Source organism: Nannobrachium achirus (genome assembly GCF_963921795.1).
Source record: "Nannobrachium achirus genome assembly, chromosome: 5".
Taxonomy (NCBI): domain Eukaryota; kingdom Metazoa; phylum Chordata; class Actinopteri; order Myctophiformes; family Myctophidae; genus Nannobrachium; species Nannobrachium achirus.
Window position 1 is genome coordinate 52,028,914 of NC_137814.1, and position 22,331 is coordinate 52,051,244.

Consider the following 22,331-nt stretch of genomic DNA (forward strand, 5'->3'; position numbering starts at 1 on the left):
ATCTCATGCATAATACAGTAGAAAACATGGGTCTGGTGTTATATGTGGTCCTGCCGTTCCCCAAAAATATTTATAAGCACCATCGCTCAGAACTGGGTGTGCCTTTTTGCTTGTTTTTTAACCTTTTAACAAGTTATTCTCTTAAAGTTGTTTTTTTAAGTAATTTTGAAAAGCGCTATTGGATTTCTTCTTATTATTATTAATTCGCTTTCAGGCTATCCGACTGACTGTAATACGACACTGAATCCACTGGTTGAACAGTGACAGAGAAAAGCTACCCATGGGAAATAAGGACATTATAAGCATACAATACACTCTATATCAACTTCAATAGCCTTTATTTTATAAACACAATGTGCAATGAGCCTATATTAACCTCCCTCTCCACTCAACATCAACCCCCCCCCCCCCCCCCCCCCCCTCTCTCTCTTACTCTCTCATTACTTGATGTCAGTGCTTGACTGGTTTTCTCTCCTGCTGACTTTGGGCTCATCAAAAAGTTTAATCCGCAGATTAAGGCAGACATACATCATTATTACGATGCATAGGAAATCTGTACTAAATCTGTACTAATCTCCCAAGTAATCTCCATTAAATGATCTAAATTTGTTCCATTAAATGATATTAATTTGTTCCAACCTTCCTGCCTCTTCCTTCAGTAATGCCAGATGTCTTCAACTAGGAGATTATGTTCTGCAGTCACTGAGGAGGCAGAAATTAGATTATTGGAATTTGGGGTATTTACCTGTATGTGTTTTACATTAGCCTGGAAAAACACCCCACACCTCATATTTAATTTTATTTCATCCGAAATAAAAGTAAATGTGATTTCCGCGACCGGAGTAGTTTACCAGACTAGTTTTACATGGGTGCACCAATCCACTTGAAAAGAAAATGTCCTTACATAAATGAGCCAGTGTGTCAAGAAAGACCCATCAGCCACACCTGAACACCTATACCACAAACAGATCAAAGCAACATGAATGGCACAAATAAGAACGTTTTTACTTTTTGTATGTAGAATAAGGAAACAAGTCAGCCCTTTTCAGCTTCTTCTGTAAGCTGAGGACGATGCCCTTTGAATCGACATTTTACTTCAATGCAGCAGAACTGATGTAACTGCTTGTGGAAAGCAATTTACGTGTTCTTGAAACAGTGAAGTAGGTAATTTGCCATGCTGTGCGTGAGGATCCACGGATGGGTTCTAAATAGTAACACAAGTGTGAGAGATGATATTGAAAATCAAAGTTGTAAGGATTCAATTCTTAACACAGCTGGCAGGATTTAAGGGATGTTAATTTAACTATTATCCGCTTCATCCACTTTGTATGGCTATTTTAAGATCTTAATTCTATGTTTTTAATGATAACTGTGGAACACTCCTTAGCTTAAGCCTTTGACTTTACTAGTGATATCTGATAAAGATACAAGAATGAGGATTTTTTTCAAATGAGAGTTGTTGAATCCAGAGTTGAAAATAAGAGGACACTCATGACGCAATCAAATGTGTTTTGAGCAGGGTTAAAAAATTCCCATGGAGACTTCAAGGCTCTCAACCATCAGAGCCTGCCTTGGCAGTGCAGGAAACGTCACAGCACAAGGAGCACTTGTCCAGACTGCCATGTTCTATTTTGCGTCCGTATGTATTCAAAGAATCTTAAACTGTCACAGAAGCTGTGTAAAACACCTCAGAACTCACTGTGAGCAGGGTTCAAACAAACCAATGTGGAGAAACTCCCTTGGATTTCAAGTCCAATGCCTTAAAAGTTGATAGTCGCCTTCTGTTGTGACTTTGTAATATTGAAAATGTGTTAATAAGGAATGTATGTAACCGTAGCAGACATCTCATCTGAATGGAACAACGTGTTGATAATTGAATGCAATCTAGCCCCAGTTATTGAGTTGGCTGGAGTGTTTTCTGTCATGATGGGTTTTGAGTATTGAGTAATCATCATACAATCTCATAGAAATAATAGTAATGGTTGCCTTTAACCCGCTGCACACAGGGTTCTAACCGGCGCAGATGAACGCTGACTGGATTTTGAGTGAAACACCCGGTAAAGTTTTGGCTATCACAGCTGTAGACATTGCAGTTTCATTATGTGTCTGATGATGATGATACAAACAGCATCATAATACCAGAGCATCACACATCAGAGCAGTATGTGGTTCTCATCTACTCGATCAGGGCCCACGTGGAAATCTGGAAAGTTTGTGCAGTTTCATTCCATCTTTGATGATGACAGGGACAGTTTCACGTAAGACGAGGCACACGGTTTTAGATTGAATGTGAGAGTTACGCAGCCTATCTAGGTGTATTTCTAAAGGATTCAAGTGAGGATTTGGATGGAGTTTTCTGTAACCATTAGTATTTATTCCAAAAGCATTGAACGTTATCCTTCAAAAAGAATAATTATTTTTTAGATTTTACTCCAGACTCTTGATTTTACTGTAACACGCTGTGCTTCATTCATGCCAACAATAAACATTAGCTCAATGAAAGGAGAGGTCACATCAATTTGATAGTGAATGTTTATTTAGAAAAGGTGCTTGGTCATATGATGCAAAATGCATCATATGACCAATCGCAGCATGCTGAAATACTAAAATATCTAAAAACACAGATTGAACACAAAAAAAATATTCTTGATGGTGTTGATCGTGTCCCAAACAACAATAAAATAGGATCTGGTTGTCCCAGAGGTGAAGTGGTCCTTTAATGTGCATGAATTAGGAATAGGAGAGAAACCCCCCCATGGAGTCTAGAGACGCTGGTGGTGATGGCAGAGCAGATGAAACAGCTTTCCTGAGGTGGAGCTGGGCATGGGCGGAAATATAGGGTACGCCTGTTAGCTAAGGCACCCATAGACAGTTCTCCCTCATCTGAGTCGTCTCACTCATCCACATTCCTGCTATACTTTGCCGATTTTCACACCTTACTCCCATAGAAATGCAAATGTAGGCACCCCATTGAATAGAGAAAAATCAACGCCCATGGAGCTGGGGATGGATGGAGGTGGGGTGCTTGCTTGGTCGCTGACTGAAAGGAGAATGACTGACAGGAGAGAGGCAGGGATATTTGATAGAGAGGAGCCCAATCGCTGATTGGCTGGATGCAGATTGGTTGCAGAACTCGATTGGTTAGTAGTGCTCGCGTTTAGCTTTGTGAGTGAAAGGATTTTGAAAGTGATGCAGACTATAGCCAAAGTGCTGCTAACATGAAAGCACAAATGTTTCGATCTTTCTTATTGAATTTACACTTAGAGCTACATACATATCGTCGTTGTCGGGTGGAAACCTTGTATGTCCAAAACCGTTCGTTTTGTATTCATCGTTTAAAAAATGAACTAAACTTAAGTGAAAACAGCCGATCTACGCCTCGCGGCTGTTTTCACTAGTAGTAGTTTTCACTACTTTTGTGCGACGGCCTTGTATGATGACGCAGGGCTTTACTTTATGAAAAAACATACAAATTTGAAACTTGGAGATACAAGGTTTCTGCCCGACAGTGACGATATGTTAAGTTGGCATGGCATGGTATGGTATGGTAAGATTAGTTGTCAACTCTTCTCAAGCTGATGGGTGAACTAATTTACTGTCTTTGCCTCACACACAAACGTTCACTTGAACCTTTTGACAATTCACCGTTTGTCAGCCTTCTGATTGGTCCCTGAGACTCCCTGACTGGCCAACCAGAAAAATACATTCACTTTTTGCAAGCGGGGGTGGAGTTCTGCAGTCGGAGAAAGTGGCAGCCGTCTTTCACCGGCTGTCCGCACTGCGGAGCACGGCCAGGCCGCTCGCGACCATAGCGTTTGCGATCATTGTAATGAATAAGCTTCAACAGACTAGTTCACATGGACCTTATCAATGTAACTAAGAGTTACGATTGGGTACATATATTTTAAATGGGCAGAATTACGAAAAGCCAGCCTATTATGTGAGGAGAACTATAATCTGGCTGTCCTCTTCCTACCCAAGATGCAATGCGCTTTTTCTTTCTATTTCTATTCTCTCTCTGATCCAGAGGATTAAACTAATTAAAACATATATTTTCGGGGGAAAACTACTGTTTTGCTATGTAATTACTGTACCTTTTTCTTCCCTTTTTATTAATATCACGTAGATGTGTTTTTTGGGGTACTTTATATAGCTGTAATGAGGCTATGAAAAAATAAAAAAAATCCCATTCACTGCCACTATAAAAGAATCTGCAATGGGTGATTCTGTCCCACTGGGATTAAACAAATTAAAACATATATTTTCAGGGAAACCCCCTGTTTTGCAATGTAACTACTGTACCTTTGTCTTCCCTTTTTATTAATATCACCTAGATGTTTTTCCTTTGGTACTTTATATAGCTGTAATGAGGCTATGAAAAAATAAAAAAAATCCCATTCACTGCCACTATAAAAACAATCTGCCCAGGGTTAATGTCCCACCATAGTAACAGGGCAGAATGGGGCGGGATTTGCAAAAGCCTGAATTGTTTAGTGACACTTGAAAGCCAGCTTTGTGCAATCGTATACGCATTAGCCTAAACTTTTGTTTTAGTCTGATATATCTGTGTGTCTGCCTCGCGTTGCTGGAGGCGGCTATTACCACGCTCTCCACGCTGCGCTTTCCTCGTTTCATTTCCTTAATGACTATTACAGTGGGAGAGAATTACAGTGAGAAACATTTAAAGGGGAGAAAACGTAAAGCTTGCCTGCTGTCCGTAGTAGTTTCTGCTGTCTTTACGGTGATTTGTTTTGCAGATGATTGGAAATGATGTCTCGAATAAGCTCTTCATGATGCAGGGCATTACTTTTGTAAAGTGCTTGCCATTAATGCAAAAGGAAAACTTCAAAATAAATACATTATTATAGTGTATTACTTGAGACTTGGTGGCCACAGAACATTTGTTGACTCATTTGAGATTATATGGTTAGTAAGTATTATTATGACCATTCCAGAACAAGAAGATTCATTGGACAGAAAAGTATTTGCGCGGGTATTTTACTTTTATTCAAAAGACAGACAGCAAAGTCCACGGGGGTAATTTAACCTAAGAGAGGGTGCAAAAATGGACCCGCTATCTCGCACGGTCAAATTAACATTTGCCGTGTATTTGTCTTTTGGAACCCCTTTTCCAAACCACTCACCAACTCGGCAATCGGTGAGAGGGCCAGTGACATCTAAAGTGAAGAGCCCAGTCTGTGGTTGATAAGTATTTGCTCAAAGGAAGGTCCAGGTGGTATATTCCTTATCAGCCCAAACACAGCCCTGCATGCAATGTGTGGGTCTGGCAGAGATTACCGGAGCAGCCACCGAAACGGCCCTCTGCATCCAGTCAGTGTGTGCCAGGGACGTGCTGGCCATTGGGAAAAGCGGGACAACTCCCGAACGGCCGGTTCATTCCCGGCCGGTCCAGGCCGGCCATTAGGAAAAAATTAAAAGTAAAATGTCGACTTTTCATTCCATTTTGGGGGCTGGGCAGTCAACAATGTAAATCGTCACTGTCGGGCAGAAACCTTGTATCTCCAAGTTTCAAATTTGTAATTTTTTTCGCAAAGCAAAGCCCTGCTTCATCATACAAGGACGTCGCACAAAAGTAGTGAAAACAGCGGATCTACAAGCACACAACGCCTCGCGGTGCGAGGCACTGTGTGCTTGTAGATCGGCTGTTTTCGCTAGTTTAAATAATTTTTAAAATGATGAAATCAAAACAAACGGTTTTGGACATACAAGGTTTCCAACCGTCAACGACAAAATATAACTCATGTACAGTAATTGGCCCACTGGCTTTTCACTTGTCATGATCTGAAATGGCAAATCTTTGAGTAGCAGCAGCGCTATAGAGAGAGATCTCTTTATAGCGCGCAATGAGGGCCTCTCCAATTATTTTTCCCGGGCTGAATCAGGGGCCCAGCATGTCCCTGGTGTGTGCCGCTTGGAAGCCATTAGTGGTGGGAAAAGTACTCAAGTAGAGCTAGACTGCGCTCTGTCGAGGTGCCAACTTGCAGCTTGTGCACTCGTGGCCATGTATGGCCTACTTGAGCGCCAGCAGAGCGCCAAACCTTGTTATTTATATCAGGTCGCGCTTGTTGATGGTGACGTCATCAGGAATGCTGGCCCCTCATTGGCTACGGGCGTAAACACAGACAGCTACACGACAGATACACCGAACGCAGTACTTGCGCACTCTGCTGGTGCAAGTAAATACTCAAGTATTCAAAAGCAAGTCGCTCGGGTGGCGCAGTGGTAAAGTAGCCGCTCACCACAATGAATTCTTGGGGTTCGAATCCATTGTGGCGCACTCGGCTTTGTTGAGTGTCTCCTCGAACACAATTGGAGCATGTTCTGGGGGGGAATTATTTTATACTTTAACTATTGAAAAATAGCATATATATAGCTCACAGTGAGCTTGTATATCTGCTATTTTTGAAAAGTCGTGAAAATGTGTGCACATCTTTGAATATATGTATTTTTTAAGCAGACATTTGTAACTCAAATTATGACTCTGGTCCTGGGAGTGTTGGGTGGAAGGAGTGGGCTCTACGTCCTCCCGGTGGGGGCTCCTCGCTGGCAGGCCAGTCAGTAGGATACAACAGCAGTAACAACACCACACAGAGATACTGTATGTGTGGGAGAGGAAATGATTGGCATGATGATGACTGAATTGGGGGAGAAATGGTATAACAAAGTTTGGATCCCAAGAGTCCCTTCCTATATAGAAACATTGTTGGAATCGAAAGTACATTATTTCTATTTGAAATGTACTGTAGCAGAAAGTACAGTAAGTCATGTCTTACAAACATAGTACTCCAAAACTGTACTCTCTACAACTGGAAGGCAGGCATGCAACCTTTCACCACACCGCACGTAGCAGTGACAGAGAATCCCAGCAGACAAACAGCCAAACTGTATTTGCTAATTATTCTGAGCATTTTGTGTTAATCTACTTGAGAATAACATAATCCAGCAATGTAAATTAATTGTTCTGATGCAGTACAGGCTAAACCATCTGGTTCACCATACAGGTCAAACATGTTATGGATTAACATCAGACCTAAACCAATCATTATACCAACATAACTTAATTCGAACCTAACATAACCTAGTACTGGATATGAACACGTATTCGCTTTACTTCACTTTAACAGGAAAGTATGGAAATATCATAACATGATAGTTCATAATTACAGAGCCCTGGAGTGGCCATTGAGAGAAAATAAATCGTCACTGTCGGGCAGAAATCTTGTATCTCCAAGTTTCAAAGTTGTACGATTTTTCATAAAGTAAAGCCCTGCTTCATCATACAAGACTGTCGCACAAAACTAGTGAAATAGAAGATCTACAAGCACACACCGCCTTGCGGCGTTGTAGGTCGTCTATTTTCACTATTTTAAATCGTTTTAAAATGATAAATACAAAACAGACGTTTTCCACCCGACAACAAAGACTCGTGGCACTCGTGGCACGAGTAATCTCAATGGCCACTCCAGGGCTCTGTACATAATTCTTTGTTTTGTTTTGCATTTATTTTAGATTTTCTATTACAGCAAATGCTTACCTCAAGTTATCAACACAATGGAATGAACAAATTCACACATCAAGCTGTTAATAATCTTACAACAATTACATAATTAGACTTGGAGCTCAAGCAATTAAAAACTCCCACACGTAACAAATCTGGAATGCAAATTTCACTCATAAAAATGGACCCTTAAGTGTTGACCTGTTAAGGGTCGATTTTCACACTCTCTGAGTCGAAAGAACACCCTGGATTTTTACTTTGCCGCACCAAAAACATAGGTAATCCGCTGTGAAAACATGCAGTTTGGGACGAGACCGTCCCCAAAAAAGTTGTCTCTATTTCTTTGCCCTTGAGGAAAGGCAACGCGCATTACAAGCAAATGAGAGCGCTTTCCATTAATTATGCCTAGCAAATGGGATTATCCACAGCTGTCAGAGGAGCCCACACACACACACACACACACGCGCGCACACACACACACACACACGCACACACACACACACACACACGCACACACACACACACACACACACACACACACACACACACACACACACACACACACACACACACACACACACACACACATTGGACAGAAAGCGGGTGCTTCTCACTTCCAACCGCTGCCATGCCTAATTTCATTATTCTATTAAATCAGGATCATTAACAATGGCTGGATGGAGAAATGTGACTTGTGAGGTTTGATAAACAGGCATGCCTTCCTCTCCTCTGCTCTCATCCTCTTTCCTGTCTTCTTGTCTCATGACAGTCAGATTGACTGTTATGTAAAGCAACTGTGATGACCATAGATATTTCTATAGCTGTAGTCGGGAGAACACAACTGCCAGAGAGATGTTTATCCTGGATATGTGTGCTACCAACCAGAGCTGAATAAAACATGATTATTAGTAGCTTGTTTATGGGTGTCGTATAATTTTTTTTTTACAACCTGTGTGGCTCATATTTATGATGGGTGATGCTCATAATTCTGGAAGGTACTATATTTAACACAGTCAATTCTGCAAGTGCTAAGCGCCCACATGTGCCCTAGCATCCCTATTCTGATTGTTTCAAACATTTGTATTGTCAAGCACAGGTTAAGGTATACATTTTTAAATCTATTCTCTTTACCAAACAGACATACATAAATACAATTTGAAATGTACGTAATGGGGAGAATTCTCATAACTGTTTACAACCAAGGCTGCGTTACTTAGGCCTAACCAAACATAAACTCAAATAAAATCAACAAAGTCCCTATTCTGGATTGAACATTCAGTTTGTAGATCGGCTATACGCTTGTTAGCAATTGTAAAAAATTAAAAATAAAGACGTTAGTTGTGCAGGTAACAACCTGCGTAATGGCATTCATAGCAAGTGTCGATCAAAGGCTTGAACGTGTCACCAATACTGTCAGGGTTGGAGGTTCGATTCCGTGTCTAGAGCCTATAAGTCACTCTGCTTAGTACTATACGTGTGGCTTGCTGACAAAGTCACTTCTTACTGGTAAAGCGACACTGTGTTGTGTGACGGAGAGGCTCATAATTAAGCTCAACTCAGTCGTTAGAGCATGGCACAATACCTGCCAGGGTTTAAAGGCAAGCGGGGCAGCTCCTGCTTAAACGCTACGCGGTGTGGGAGGCAGCAGATGGCAAAGGCGCTGCCACATCAGTAACAAAAGCCTCACCGGAACAAAGGCGTTAAAACCTGTTGAGTATAACTCGACAGCTGGGTAAAATATGAAAAAGGTACGTATGGAATGCCTGAAACCTGCACCTTTTTAAATGATAATAACTGCAGTGTGCCTAACAGTGGTTACAATGGAGTCCTACTTTACATTTTCCAGAATTTGTGCGAGCGACATGAAGCTGACAGGTACATTAGCAGAGACATTGTCAGGTTGCATTCCTTATTAACCTGTACTTACTCTGAACACAAAGAGGAAGGAAGAATGTGTGTGTGTGTGTGTGTGTGTGCGCACGCACGCGCGCGCGCGTGTGTGTGTGTGCACGCACGCACGCAACTGTGCGCTCGCTTGTGCGTGTGTGCGGGTGCGGGAGCAAGTGGTTATGGATTTGTACTGTACAGTATGTGTGCACATTTGTGAACGAGTCCTGTGGTGGAGAGAATGGGAAATAATGAGTCGGAGTGCATGTAGGAGGTGCGCGCGGAGCGAGCACAAACAGAAAGCTGTAAATGGCGGAGAGAGAGGAGAGAAATCAGGGGTTATGGTGATGAAACCTGAAGTCAAACACCATTACTATTTCTTTTTCATCCTAAAATAAACAGCCTCATTAAGCAGAGATGATGCGCTCCATCGGGACATTCCCTCCTCCTCCACCAACCTCTACCTGTCACCTTCACAAAAAGCCAAGGAATCACTTCATTACATTTACATCGCCACCGCCCGGCCCTCGCCCATACACCAGCCCACCGCTTAATAGCCTTGCACGCCTAATATAACTGCGAGGTGCAAGGTTAATGCGTAATAGTTTAGTGTGCAACTGTTCATTATCACATGCAGTGCCCCCTATTATATTATAATTGGCACCTTTCATACAGACAGAGAGGCGTTAAAAGTTCTGCCACACCAAACTATTGCAGGAAGAGGATTTGGGGAAGAATGTTTGATTCAGTAGGTAAATTGTCTTTTGGCGAAAATTGAAAAGACAGAAATGGCTTCTAAAATGGATCAGTGTACAGTTACGGACAGTATTGAGATTCTTGGACACAAAACTAGAAAGTCCCTCAGAGAACTCGTATATAAAGTAGTGTGTAACAGATTAATTTCATTGTATTTTATTTCGCACATGGTATAGTGTATCACAGTACCAAGTAGCCTATCCTACTACAAATGCGTGTACAATCTCTGTACATCTGTGTGTCTGTCCATAGGTCACACATATCTCAAGAGAAACCACATTCCACGTCCCATTACAGTACATGTTTGGATTTAGCAAAGAGAACACAACATAGTGTGAATGTACCAAAATGCTGCTCTTTCCATTAATTAGTCGTTCCATGTGCAATGATCCCTTTTAATGCAATGATAATGAACGTTCGATCCTGGGCTCCCCCAGAGTTAGTGTTCGAAGAGTCCTTGAGCAAGACTCTGAACCCCTAGTTGCTCCCGTTGAGCAGGTTGGTTGCATGGTTTCCTCCGCCATCCGTGTATGAATGTGTTTCTGAATATGTGAATGTAATGCACAATCTATGTATAGCGGCTTGGATAAAGGCGCCATATAAATGCACCATTTACCATTTAAGGAGCGTGGCCTCAACATGTAATTTCAGTATAGTCATCATTAGCAGTAGTAGTAGGTGAAGCAAGAACCTATTACTGACGTGCACACAGCCACTACTGCACAGTGCTGTTTAATTCCGTTCTACATGGTAGAGCTGACTGTGGCATCTATGGCTGACTACTACAGGCATCAGGTACCAGAGCACTCTCACCTGCTCCACTTCTCCACCGTACCAAATGAATGTCACTAAATAGCTGCGAGGTATCAGATAAATCTAAGGGGAATTGGGGCCATTGGTTCAGGGGCTTACACTAACCCAGATTGCCCCACATGTGTGCGGGGCAATCCGTTAAATTGTCAATGCTGAAGCACCGCATATCTCCTGAAGCCAAGACTCAACATGAATAATGGAGAAAAGAAAGGGAGAAGATTAGTTTCTCCGGCTCATCCGGGCTGAGACCCTGTAGCGCATTATGTCACATTTGTGAGCTATGTTGTTTTAAATGCAGAATATCGTTCTTAGAGTGAGACGCTTAGTTTTATTAAGAAAGGGTATCTCTATCTACATGTACAACCTGTTGTAAGAAATAACAAAGACGGGAGGGATCATCAAAACATAATTACAGATCTTTTGTCATTGTCACAAATACGTAAAAGTCAAACTACTTTCCTCATCATAATTATAAAAAGATGATTAATTATCATTATCATTATGGTATAATCATTTACTCTTCAAAGCTACACCACAGGGAGAACACTTTGGCTTCTCCAATCCTTTCCACCTCTCGCCAGTTCCCCGGACCCTGTGAACCACTGCATCCCGTCACGTGACAGAAATGTGACAATAAAAATGATCACGCCGCGTTGGTTGCCTGAAGCCCCTGCAGCTCCTCCTCCGTATTAAATTCCAAACTCTGGGTTCCTCCTGTGTTCACCCGCTGTCTCCCCAACCTTTCTTCTTCTTCTTCTTATGTCTTACCTCTCATCAAAAATCCTCTCAAACTATTGCAGTTCGCCACACAAAAATGTAATGATGGGAGTGCTGAATTCAAGAGAAGTCTCCGGCTATTCTAATCAGGCTCCTAGATCTCCCCTGTTTGAAATCCTTGGCTCTTATCACTCGTACCTTTCAATTACCCCCAGCTCACTCCGAGCCGCCTCGGTGTTTGTTTTCCCTCTCCCTTCCCTTCGGAGAGCACTGTAATGGCCTCGCACTTCCCCCTTCCTGGCTTCACATGTTGTTATGTTTGTATTATTGTATTATTGCCATAAACGTGTTTACCTCGAGTCCATCTCATTACTTTTACGGTTGACGAGTATAAAACTATGCGGTGGAAGCGTCACTCTGTATGGCAATTTCGGTACGGGCCGGTTTTTTAGATTTTTGTTTTATGTACAGCATGGAAATATCAGTTCAGTCTATCGTCGTTGTCGGGTGGAAACCTTGTATGTCCAAAACTGTTAGTTTTGTATTCATCATCTTTAACACCTTCTAAGCCTGGCCGTACTCCCTCGGACTTCCTACTTGGTCCAATCAGCCACACGTCTATTCCCGGACTTTTGATATAAATGATAATAATAAAAAAAAAAAACATCGGCCATTCTTCTCTGTGTCATTTTGGAGCCATCTGAAACGGTTAATATCCTCTCTCAATCATTTTCTGGGACTGGGTGTGATGCTCGTAGTATCCAGCAGGCCGCGCCGTTGACTCACATTCTGGATGGATGGGTGGCTAGGAGTGGCCTCCTACTCTCCATGTTGTTGAAACTCGACAAGAAGGACACACAACATGGCTGCTCTTTGTCTCTGTTCGTGGATCGCGGTCTCAATCATGTCCGGGCGCCGCTTCTCTATCGCTCCTTTCCCTGCTTCGCCGCACGTAAACGAATGGAATTGATCTCCCCTCCGCCTCGCCAAAGTAAGATCGCCGACCTCTGCAGGATGAATGTATACGCTGTATCGAGCACTCCATTACGTGTTGTTATCATGTGGGCTTTGTTTTTTTAAAACATGTTTGTAAATAAATGGCTTATTTCTTCGGCGCTACCTCTGTTCAGAGGGTTCTGCCGCGGCTTGCAAGGTGTTTTAAAATGATTTAAACTAGTGAAAATAGCCGATCTACAAGCACACAACGCCTCGCGACGCGAGGCGTTGTGTGCTTGCAGATCTGCTATTTTCACTAGTTTTGTGTGACGGCCTTGTATATGAAGCAGGGCTTTACTTTACGAAATAACACACAAATGTGAAACTTGGAGATGCGAGGTTTCTCCCCGACAGTAACGATATATTAGTTAATAATGTGATGTTTGTGATACTCAATTAACAGATGGTGTCTGTGGTGCCGTTGCAGGGAGAAGCAACGGTTTATCAACCATCATCAACCCTGTGAGACACAGAGACGTGGGAATGACATCTGCTGAAGAGGTACACCATTCAGGTAAATATCTTTTAGTGTGCGCGGCCCCATATGCTGGGCTGTTTGTTGATGTCGGGCGGAAACTGTTAGGTTTCAGGAAATGGGACAATTAACCTGTGTTCCAATGATAATAATAACTTTATTTATACGGCACCTTTCTAGACATGAGTCACCAAGTGCTGCACAAACATGAGGCAGAATACACAAAATAATTCAAAAGAAAATAAACAAGAGAAAATAAAATGAGCTCATACAATTGTTATGTTTTCAAGCCATCAAATGCCAGCATCATATACTGCATGTATTAATTCTGATCATGTTAAATTCTAGTGCTTGCCAATCTATAGGAGTGAGTGTTTCTGGGAGGATTGTCACTACCCTCAAAAGTGTTTTCCTTCACACTTAAAGGACCACTTCACTTCTGGGACAACCAGATCTTATTTTATTGTTGTTTGGGACACGATCAACACAATCCTGAGTTTTTAGATATTTTAGTATTTCAGCATGCTACTTTGCATCATATGATGCTTTGTATGATGCAATATCATGCTACAAAGCATCATATGATATATGATACTCACTTGTCCCAGAGGTGAAGTGGTCCTTTAAGCTTGACTTATACTTCATCATATGACAGACACGTGCCCTGGAATCAGCTGAAGCTCAGAACATGTCATATATATATTTTGCCAGGTCCCAGTGGTGTGGAGGTAAAAGAGAACAGAATCCAGGTGGACCCTGAGGTACCAGCCATACATCACCTAGCGGGATGCTTCTGCACGAACCTCCCCAAGGGTGGGACGAGAGCGCTGAAGAGAAGAAGCAGCCACTGGTGGACGGGAAAGACAGGCTGCTCGACCAGAACCAACCCAAGAGAGCCTGCAAGAGGACGGCGTGGGCCGTCGGCCAGAAGAACGCCCTGGTCCAGCTGAACGAGCTGCGGCCTGGCCTGCGCTACGAGCTCACCTCCAAGACCGGCCCGCTGCACGCGCCCGTGTTTGCCATCGGCGTGGAGGTGAACGGGGCTCCGGTTCGAGGGCCGCGGGACCACCAAGAAACAGGCCAAGTTGAGGGCGGCGGAGCTGGCTCTGCGCTCCTTCGTCCAGTTCCCCAACGCCTCCCAGGCTCACCTCGCCATGGGAAGCTTCGCCGGCGGTCACGCCGTGGACTTCACGGCGGACAGACTGGACGTCCCCGGCGCGTTCCTCAAGGAATTCGAGCCGCCCTTGCGTGAAAAGCGTGACCTCGTGCACCTCAAGCCGGGGAGGACAGAGCTGATCTCAGGCGTGTGTAAACGTGGACAACTCGTGCGTCTCAAGTTAGACTTGCTGTCGTCGACCGGTTTAAAGAGACACCTGGTCGGCGCTTCGCTTTCGGAGCAGCTCGGTCCGGCGGCGCTGCTGAACAAACTGCACCCGGGGCTCAGGTACGTCTGCCTGACGGAGAGGCTGCAGGGCCGGCCGGCGCGGAGTTTTGTGATGGTGGTTCGGGTGCTGGGGCAGATATTTGAGGGTTCTGGCCACAGTAAAATGCTGGCTAAGGCCCAGGCGGCCGCCGCGGCACTGCAGGCTCTCTACCACATCAGCCTGGGGATGGACAGGAGGCTACTGGGCCACAGTACCGGCAGAGACAAAAGCCAGCTGCCTCAGGTGAGCAGGTCCCATCTTTAAGGAGCCATTATGTGGGTCAGTTGTAAAGCATGCATGTTTTCCTCACAACCCAGTGAGCCATAGTCAGCTAATTAGACGTCCGTCTAAAACCGTGTTACAACGTGAAAACGGTCTAAAAGTGAACGTCTTTTCGGCGTCTAGGCTTAGCTTAAACGTTGATTAGCTGTTTCAAGCGTTCATATATAGCCCATCTATATGTAGCCGTTGACGTGACATTGTTTCAACGTCTAAGCTACGCCTAGACTTTGAAAAAACATTCACTTTTAGACCAGTTATAAGTTACTAGAAGCTGGGCCGCCCTTCGTCTAGTCGGCGACCTGGCCAACTCGGAACAATGTAAATAGGGAATGAATGCCCCGCCCTTTAATGCAAACCCCATTATACCTGTTTTCATAGGACCCGTTTTGACCATCTGTCTGCCTGTGTCCATTTATGCCCATATATGGAGATATCTGTATCTGTCTGTCTGTCTGTCGGCGTCCATTTTATGTCCATATATGGAGATCACTGCAGTTATAGTTCTGGGTCCATTTTATGCCCATATATGGAGATATCTGTCTATCTGCGTCCATTTTATGCCCATATATGGAGTATCTGTCTGTGCCTCCAACTGTGTTGCAGACACAGTGCCGGTTCCCCCTTTAATGCAAACCTCATTATACCTGTTGTCATAGGACCCGTTTTGAACATCTGTTTGCCTGTGTCCATTTATGCCCATATATGGAGATATCTGTATCTGTCTGTCTGCGTCCATTTTATGCCCATATATGGAGATCTTTGACCATCTGTTTGCCTCTGTCCATTTATGTCCATATATGGAGATATCTGTATCTGTCTGTCTGCAATCCATTTTATGCCCATATATGGGGGCATTCATTTTATGCCCATATATGGAGAACGCGCGTGCCCGTGGGACGAACGGTTCTCGAGATACGCGGATTACTTACATACATACATACACACTCACAGAGATTTTTTGTTGACTCATGTGGCGTACGTGATGTCAGAGCCTTTTATGAAGTGATGTCACAATGAGTCAGAGCTTTCGCCGATTTCCTCCGGAACAGCCTGATGTCAACAATCAACCCTGCATAAGGAGATTCCGAACGTTTCGCGCCGGTTCGGGAAAACCGCGCGTCAGGTCGGGTCGAGACCCGGCACTGCACTCCGTGCCGCGGCGGGGAACGCGCGTGCCGAATCTGAAGCCGGTGGGACGAACGGTTCTCGAGATACGCGGATTACAGACACACAGACAGACAGACACGCAGAGACTAGATAACCCAATTTTAGCCTAGCCGATTTGATGTATTTTAGATATCTAATAGCCCGAAAAATGCTCAGTGTGGGTGATGAAACATTAAATTATAAAACAAAATAAATGAAACGATTGAGAAAATCCAAGGCAGGAACCAAATAAGTACCAAACCAAAAAAGGAAACAAAGACACTGATTTGAAATGTAAAAACACATTTCACCTCATTATTTGACCTCATCTGCCAGTGTAGCCTCCCAGCATACTGGCTTTGAATGGGGTCATTGAATTTGCCCTGACTGGTACAGCTTCAGCACGGTCATCCAGCCCTCTAAATGGTCTGGATAAATGTGTCTGAGGTGCTGGCAATGCTACCAAACAGGGGCGTCACAAGGGGGGGGGGGGGGGGGGGGGGGATTTGGACTGAGTTTCTAGGGCCCAAGGTGGAGGGGCCTTAATTATTTTATACTTTAGCTATTGAAAAATAGCAGATCTACAAGCTCACAGCGCGGCACTTTTGAAAAGTCGTGAAAATGTGTGCAAATCTTTGAATATATGTATTTTTTAAGTGAACATTTGTAACTCAAATTTAGCTTCTGTGGGGTCCCTGGAACTAAATATTTTTTAGATGGGGGTCCGTGGCTAAATTCATATCATTTTAGGGGTCGTTCACGTGAAAAAGTTTGAGCACCACCCCAGAGAGAGCGGCGTCGCCAGAAGTGCCGACAACAGCCGCGGCATAGGAATCATGATTCCTATGCCGTGGCAATTATACCTAATCCGTGGCACAACCGGACAGACCGGCAACAGAGCTGCATCTGCCGCTGTTGCCGAACCTATCACCCCCCCTCCACACACACTGTGCCACGGATTAGGAATTGCTGCGGCATAGGAATCATTGCTGTGGCATAGGAATCATTGCTGTGGCATAGGAATCATTGCTGTGGCATAGGAATCATTGCTGTGGCATAGGAACCATTGCTGTGGCATAGGAATCATTGCTGTGGCATAGGAATCATTGCTGTGGCATAGGAATCATTGCTGTGGCATAGGAATCATTGCTGTGGCATAGGAATCATTGCTGTGGCATAGGAATCATTGCTGTGGCATAGGAATCATTGCTGTGGCATAGGAATCATTTCTGCGGCATAGGAATCATTTCTGTGGCATAGGAATCATTTCTGCGGCATAGGAATCATTTCTGTGGCATAGGAATCATTTCTGCGGCATAGGAATCATTTCTGTGGCATAGGAATCATTTCTGCGGCATAGGAATCATTGCCGCGGCTGTTGTCGGCAGTTCCAGCGACGTCGGGGCACGTGCTGCTGCCGGAAAATGCATTCGCTGTCCCTCCACCACTGACAAAGAAACATAGATTAAAAAGAAAAAAACCTTAGAAGGATTTGAAATATTCAAAGACATTTTATCACAATTTTTCAAAAACGATTTTATCAGAAATAGCAAAATATCTACAAGCTCGCAGCGCAGCACTCGGTGGCGCGCTCCATTTGAGCTTGTATATCTGCTATTTTTCAATCGTTAAAGCACAAAATAACGCGTAATAATGCGTTCCCAGTCTAAATGGGTTAAACCCCCTCCCCCTATGAAGAACATTCATGGGAGGCCCGCATTTGAATCCTTGTACCCAGGGCCCAGAATTTGGTTGCGACGCCCCTGCTCTGCAATGCTACCTAATGGAGTGTGCCATGGAACTCTGCTATGGTACGCTGTGTCCTCCTGAGGCTCAAGAGGTGAATGGTTGTCCTGCATGCCCAACCGTGGCTCCAGAACTACCTCATAAATGTCTCTCTGACCGCAAAGAATCTTCCTCATGGCATCTTGCTGTCACGCATTATGAATTTAAGCAGTCTTTCTCGACACAGTTGAGCTCTGCATATAGCAAGGTGTGTGAGAGATGATGCAAGAGGTGGTTGGCGTATACCCTGTCTGCGAGTTGAGTTAGTAGCCTAAGTAAGTAAGGGAGTATTGGGTTACTGTATTTACAAAGTTGTCGTGAGGTGCCGTACAATGAACAAAAACATGACATGAATAGAAATGATAACGAATAAATCGTTAAAAACAGAACAACATTAAAGGATATAATATGGAACAAGTGGGTTTTTAAACAACTTTTTACAGTTGAGCACCCCACTGACATTGTATTTTTAGGTGAGATGGATCCAGGGAGTGGGAGATATACCTCTGCAAAGGTTTCATCACCCTTAGGTTTTAGCCTAGTTATCAGGACAGCTATAAGTCTGTCTGTCTGTCAGTCTGTCTATTTCGTGAGTCAAGGATGTATTTATGTCTGCATCCTCACATGACAATCACAGGCTGCACATTCTAGGACTGTGACTTCAAGAAATGGATGAAATGCCTGATGAAGAGTGCAAAAGTTAAGTATCAGTTGAAAAGTAAAAAATCTAGCGATGAAAAAGCACTTTTCTTCTTATTGGTCAAGTCATTCTTAACGCAGCTAATTCATTTGTCTGCATAACTTGCTAATTACCAACATTGAAAGCGACGTCTTTTATAAAGTGCAAGGTCGAGAAAAGGGGAATGGAACAGCAACATATGGCAGATACTAATAAAAGTGACAGAACTACAACAAATGAAAGGGCTGTATTTACTTTGTAACATCGGTGTAGGCTTCCGCTTTTCAGATACATGAAGGCGTCCCCCTCTGTCTGTCATAATAGCTCTCTTTTTCCTTTCACATCAGGGACGTGCAGAGAATGTTAGAGAGGCAGGGGCTGAAATTTCAGAAAATAGCCGACCTCCAAGCTCACAACGTGTCGCAGCGCGGCGCGTTGTGAGCTTGGAGGTCGGCTATTTTCGGTGCGTTATACCACACTGAACTAAGCATAATCAAGTGAATACTGGAGATGTGGCGTAATATTTTCAGTGCGTTATACCACACTGAACTAAGCATAATCAAGTGAATACTGGAGATGTGGCGTAAAGGCATGTATTTCTACACAGAAAGGGCAATTCTTTCAACATAAGATGCTGCGTTTCAAGTTCAGGAGAGTTTGGACAAGGCAATTCTCTTGAATTCTGCCTTCAGGTATGGCATGGAAAGAGGGGCATTTGCATTTCTTTCACCATAGTGAAAACGGCATTCATGGTCTACTCTACTGTCCTATCGAATAAAGGCATAAAAAAGCCAAAAAACAAATCTTAAAAAAAAACAAAAAAAACAAACAACGGCATTCATGGTCTGGAGAGGCTCAAGCCCCCTTTGATGCCAATGTTTGCACGTGCCCTTTTCAGATTCCTGCGTATCAGTTATCTCACGGCTCACTCTTCTGCTGATCACTTAGCATTAGCCCCCCCCCCCCACACACACACACACATCCCACCCCCCTCCAATCCCATGCACCCATACTCCAATTTGAAGTGTCTATCAGCCACTGTGACGCATTAATGAACATTATTACAGCACATTAGGGGGAATCAAGGAGAAGCGGGAGCCGGCCCAAGGAGACGCAGACCAAGCGAGGAGGCGGGTGTGAAGAGCATATTAATTGGACTGATAATTGTTTAACACGCTCATTACACGTGACCTTGTGTGCCATCATCGCCTTCCAGGTAGCATCGCATGTTCTGTCAGCTTCCTCCCCAACATGGGTGAATGCCTGTAGCCTAAAGCCTGATGTATACCTACCTAGTCCAGGGGTCGGCAACCCAAAATGTTGAAAGAGCCATATTGGACCAAAAAAACTTAAAACGAATCTGTCTGGAGCTGCGAAAAATGTAAAGCCTTATATTAGCCTTATAATGAAGGCAACACATGCTGTAAGTGTCTATATTAGCTATATTAGCCTACAAAATGACTAAGTAGGCTACAAATACATAATGAGCATTCATGATTAAATGTTGATTTTCCCTGCAGTGCATCCTGGAGAGAATATTGAAATTTAATATTTATTCTACACATTTTTACAGCATTGGAAAACGGTAAGAATGTTTGTGTCATGTCTGTCCTCCTACAGAAACAGATTAAAACAAAAAATATATTTTATATATATACTTTTTCCATTTTCATACATTTTTGAATAAGCTCCAGGGAGCCACTAGGGCGGCGCTAAAGAGCCGCGGGTTGCTGACCCCCGACCTAGTCACACGGCAGAGTATAAATTAGGCATAAGCACTACAGTATACCTGTGGTGTAAGATGTACGTTTTTTTTCAACCTTATTTCTCCATGTCTTTATTGGTAGGAGTAATGATCAATACAGCTGCTGTTAAGTCCATCAGTGATATAGGAATATAAGAGGATGCTAATAAAAGAGTAGCATAAAATAAACTAATACAAATTCAACCGATAAGAAGATATAGGGGGGGTCAGATTCATATTTCTCTGTATTAGGCAGAAGAGGCATGTTTATGCCCATGGAAAATATTATTTAAAGTTTCCTACTACCTGAAATTGATGTACTATGTTCATTGTTCAAATTAACAAAACAATCACACATTTGACAGTGGAGTATTCCTTTAAGTACAGTACAGTCCCAGCGGGAATCAGTGTTAGTGCTATGCTGTCACAAGGGACAGTCACAGGGCCTGGACGCCATCAAGCAATACAGACTCCGAGGGACGAGAACCCACAACCTACCCCATTGGGCTGTACTAAACATGGAACCTCTGAAAATAGGGCAGAGCCAATCGCCCCTGCTATTTCTGCTCATAATAATACATTGCTTTTGTGTTCATGCTCGTATACCGAGCAGCATATCTACACATTTATTCAGTCCGAAATTGGCGGAGATATCGAGGGAGACTGGCCCTTGAACCTGCAATATCCATGGGCATCAAATATTACCCGTCTCTCCACCCACATTAGTGGAGGAGTTGGACAGTTTGACAGACACATTATTATGGATGGCTGCTGTGACTTCTCCCCTATGCCGTCTCCCTCAAAGCTTCCCTGCTGCCTGTTTTGATGAAGGATAAGAAAAGAACCGGTGTGGACAGCCCACCTTTTTTCCACTTTGAAAAGAATATAATACCCATGTCCATGGCTATATCCAGATATACTGTAGATATTGCCATTGTGTTTCATTAGGGAATACAACTCTATAACAATGGAAACTCATGATTGCTCGAGAGTGACACCCTTCGAGTGACATCGTCCAGGGGCGTCACAAGGGGGGGGAGTGGGACTGAGTTACTAGGGCCCAAGGTGGAGGGGGCCCTAGTAACTTTAGCTATTGAAAAATAGCAGATATACAAGCTTGCAGTGCTGCACTTTTGAAAAGTCGTGAAAATGTGTGAACATTTTTGAATATATGTATTTTTTAAGCGAACATTTGTAACTCAAATTTTGCTTCTGGGGGGTCCCTGGAACTAAATATTTTGAGATGGGGGTCTGTGGCCAAATACATATCTTCTTGGGGGTCCTTCACATGAAAAAGTTTGAGCACCACTGACATGGAAACATAGGTTTCTTGCACACATCTTTTCAAAAATAGCGGATATACAAGCTCGCAGCGCGGCACCGAGTGCCGCGCTGCGAGCTTGTATATCCGCTATTTTTCAATAGTTAACATTCATGGGGGGCCCGCAGTGAATCCTTGTTGTACCCAGGGCCCAGAATTTGGTGTGCCGCCCGTGACAGCGTCTGCCAAAGAATGCCAGGCCCAGGGAATATGAGGAAGGACACTGGGTCCAGCTCCTCATAATCTCGGAGGGAGTTCAGGCAGAGGAGAGAACTCCATGACAGTCATCGACAGCCTGTCACACACAGACTCTGACTGCAGTGCGGTATACTGTTGGTCCAGGTCTGTTATGACAGCATATGTGCATTACTGGAGACATGTAGAGAAGGGTTTTGAGATTTTGAGGGTTTTGGTCAGAGGCATAAGAAATAAATCCATAAAAAATTGAAAAGCAGAGAAACCTCGGTCTCCCTTAGCTTTAGGTATTGGAAAAACCCAAGTCAAAGTGAGTTATTTTAGTACAAAACACTGTGGTCCCAAACAAGATTGAAAGAAAACTGTTGGCTTTGTTATATGAACCCTACTGATTTTGTTACCCCCATACCCTTTCCTCTTGTGCCACCCCTTGGCCATTTGGGCTAGGTGTGGCGCTATACTGTATGTGTTCACTTATATTATGTCACCGCAACTTACTATTTCACTTTAAAGCAAGGGTCTTCAACAGGGGGCCCGGGACCCCTAGGGGGTCCTCAGAGTTACTACAGGGGGTCCTCCAAATCTTTGTGTG

General features: G+C 43.6%; 1 pseudogene across 1 annotated transcript in view; it reads left to right on the top strand.

Moving 5' to 3' along the window:
• The first annotated feature begins 9,381 nt into the window (after positions 1-9,381).
• The window catches only part of LOC308286100 (double-stranded RNA-specific editase B2-like), a 39,775-nt pseudogene continuing 26,825 nt past the window's right edge, over positions 9,382-22,331 (top strand). The window contains exons 1-3 of the transcript in view: positions 9,382-9,394; positions 13,116-13,202; positions 13,875-14,830. The product of the transcript in view is annotated as a double-stranded RNA-specific editase B2-like (transcript). The remainder of the gene's footprint in view (positions 9,395-13,115; positions 13,203-13,874; positions 14,831-22,331) is intronic.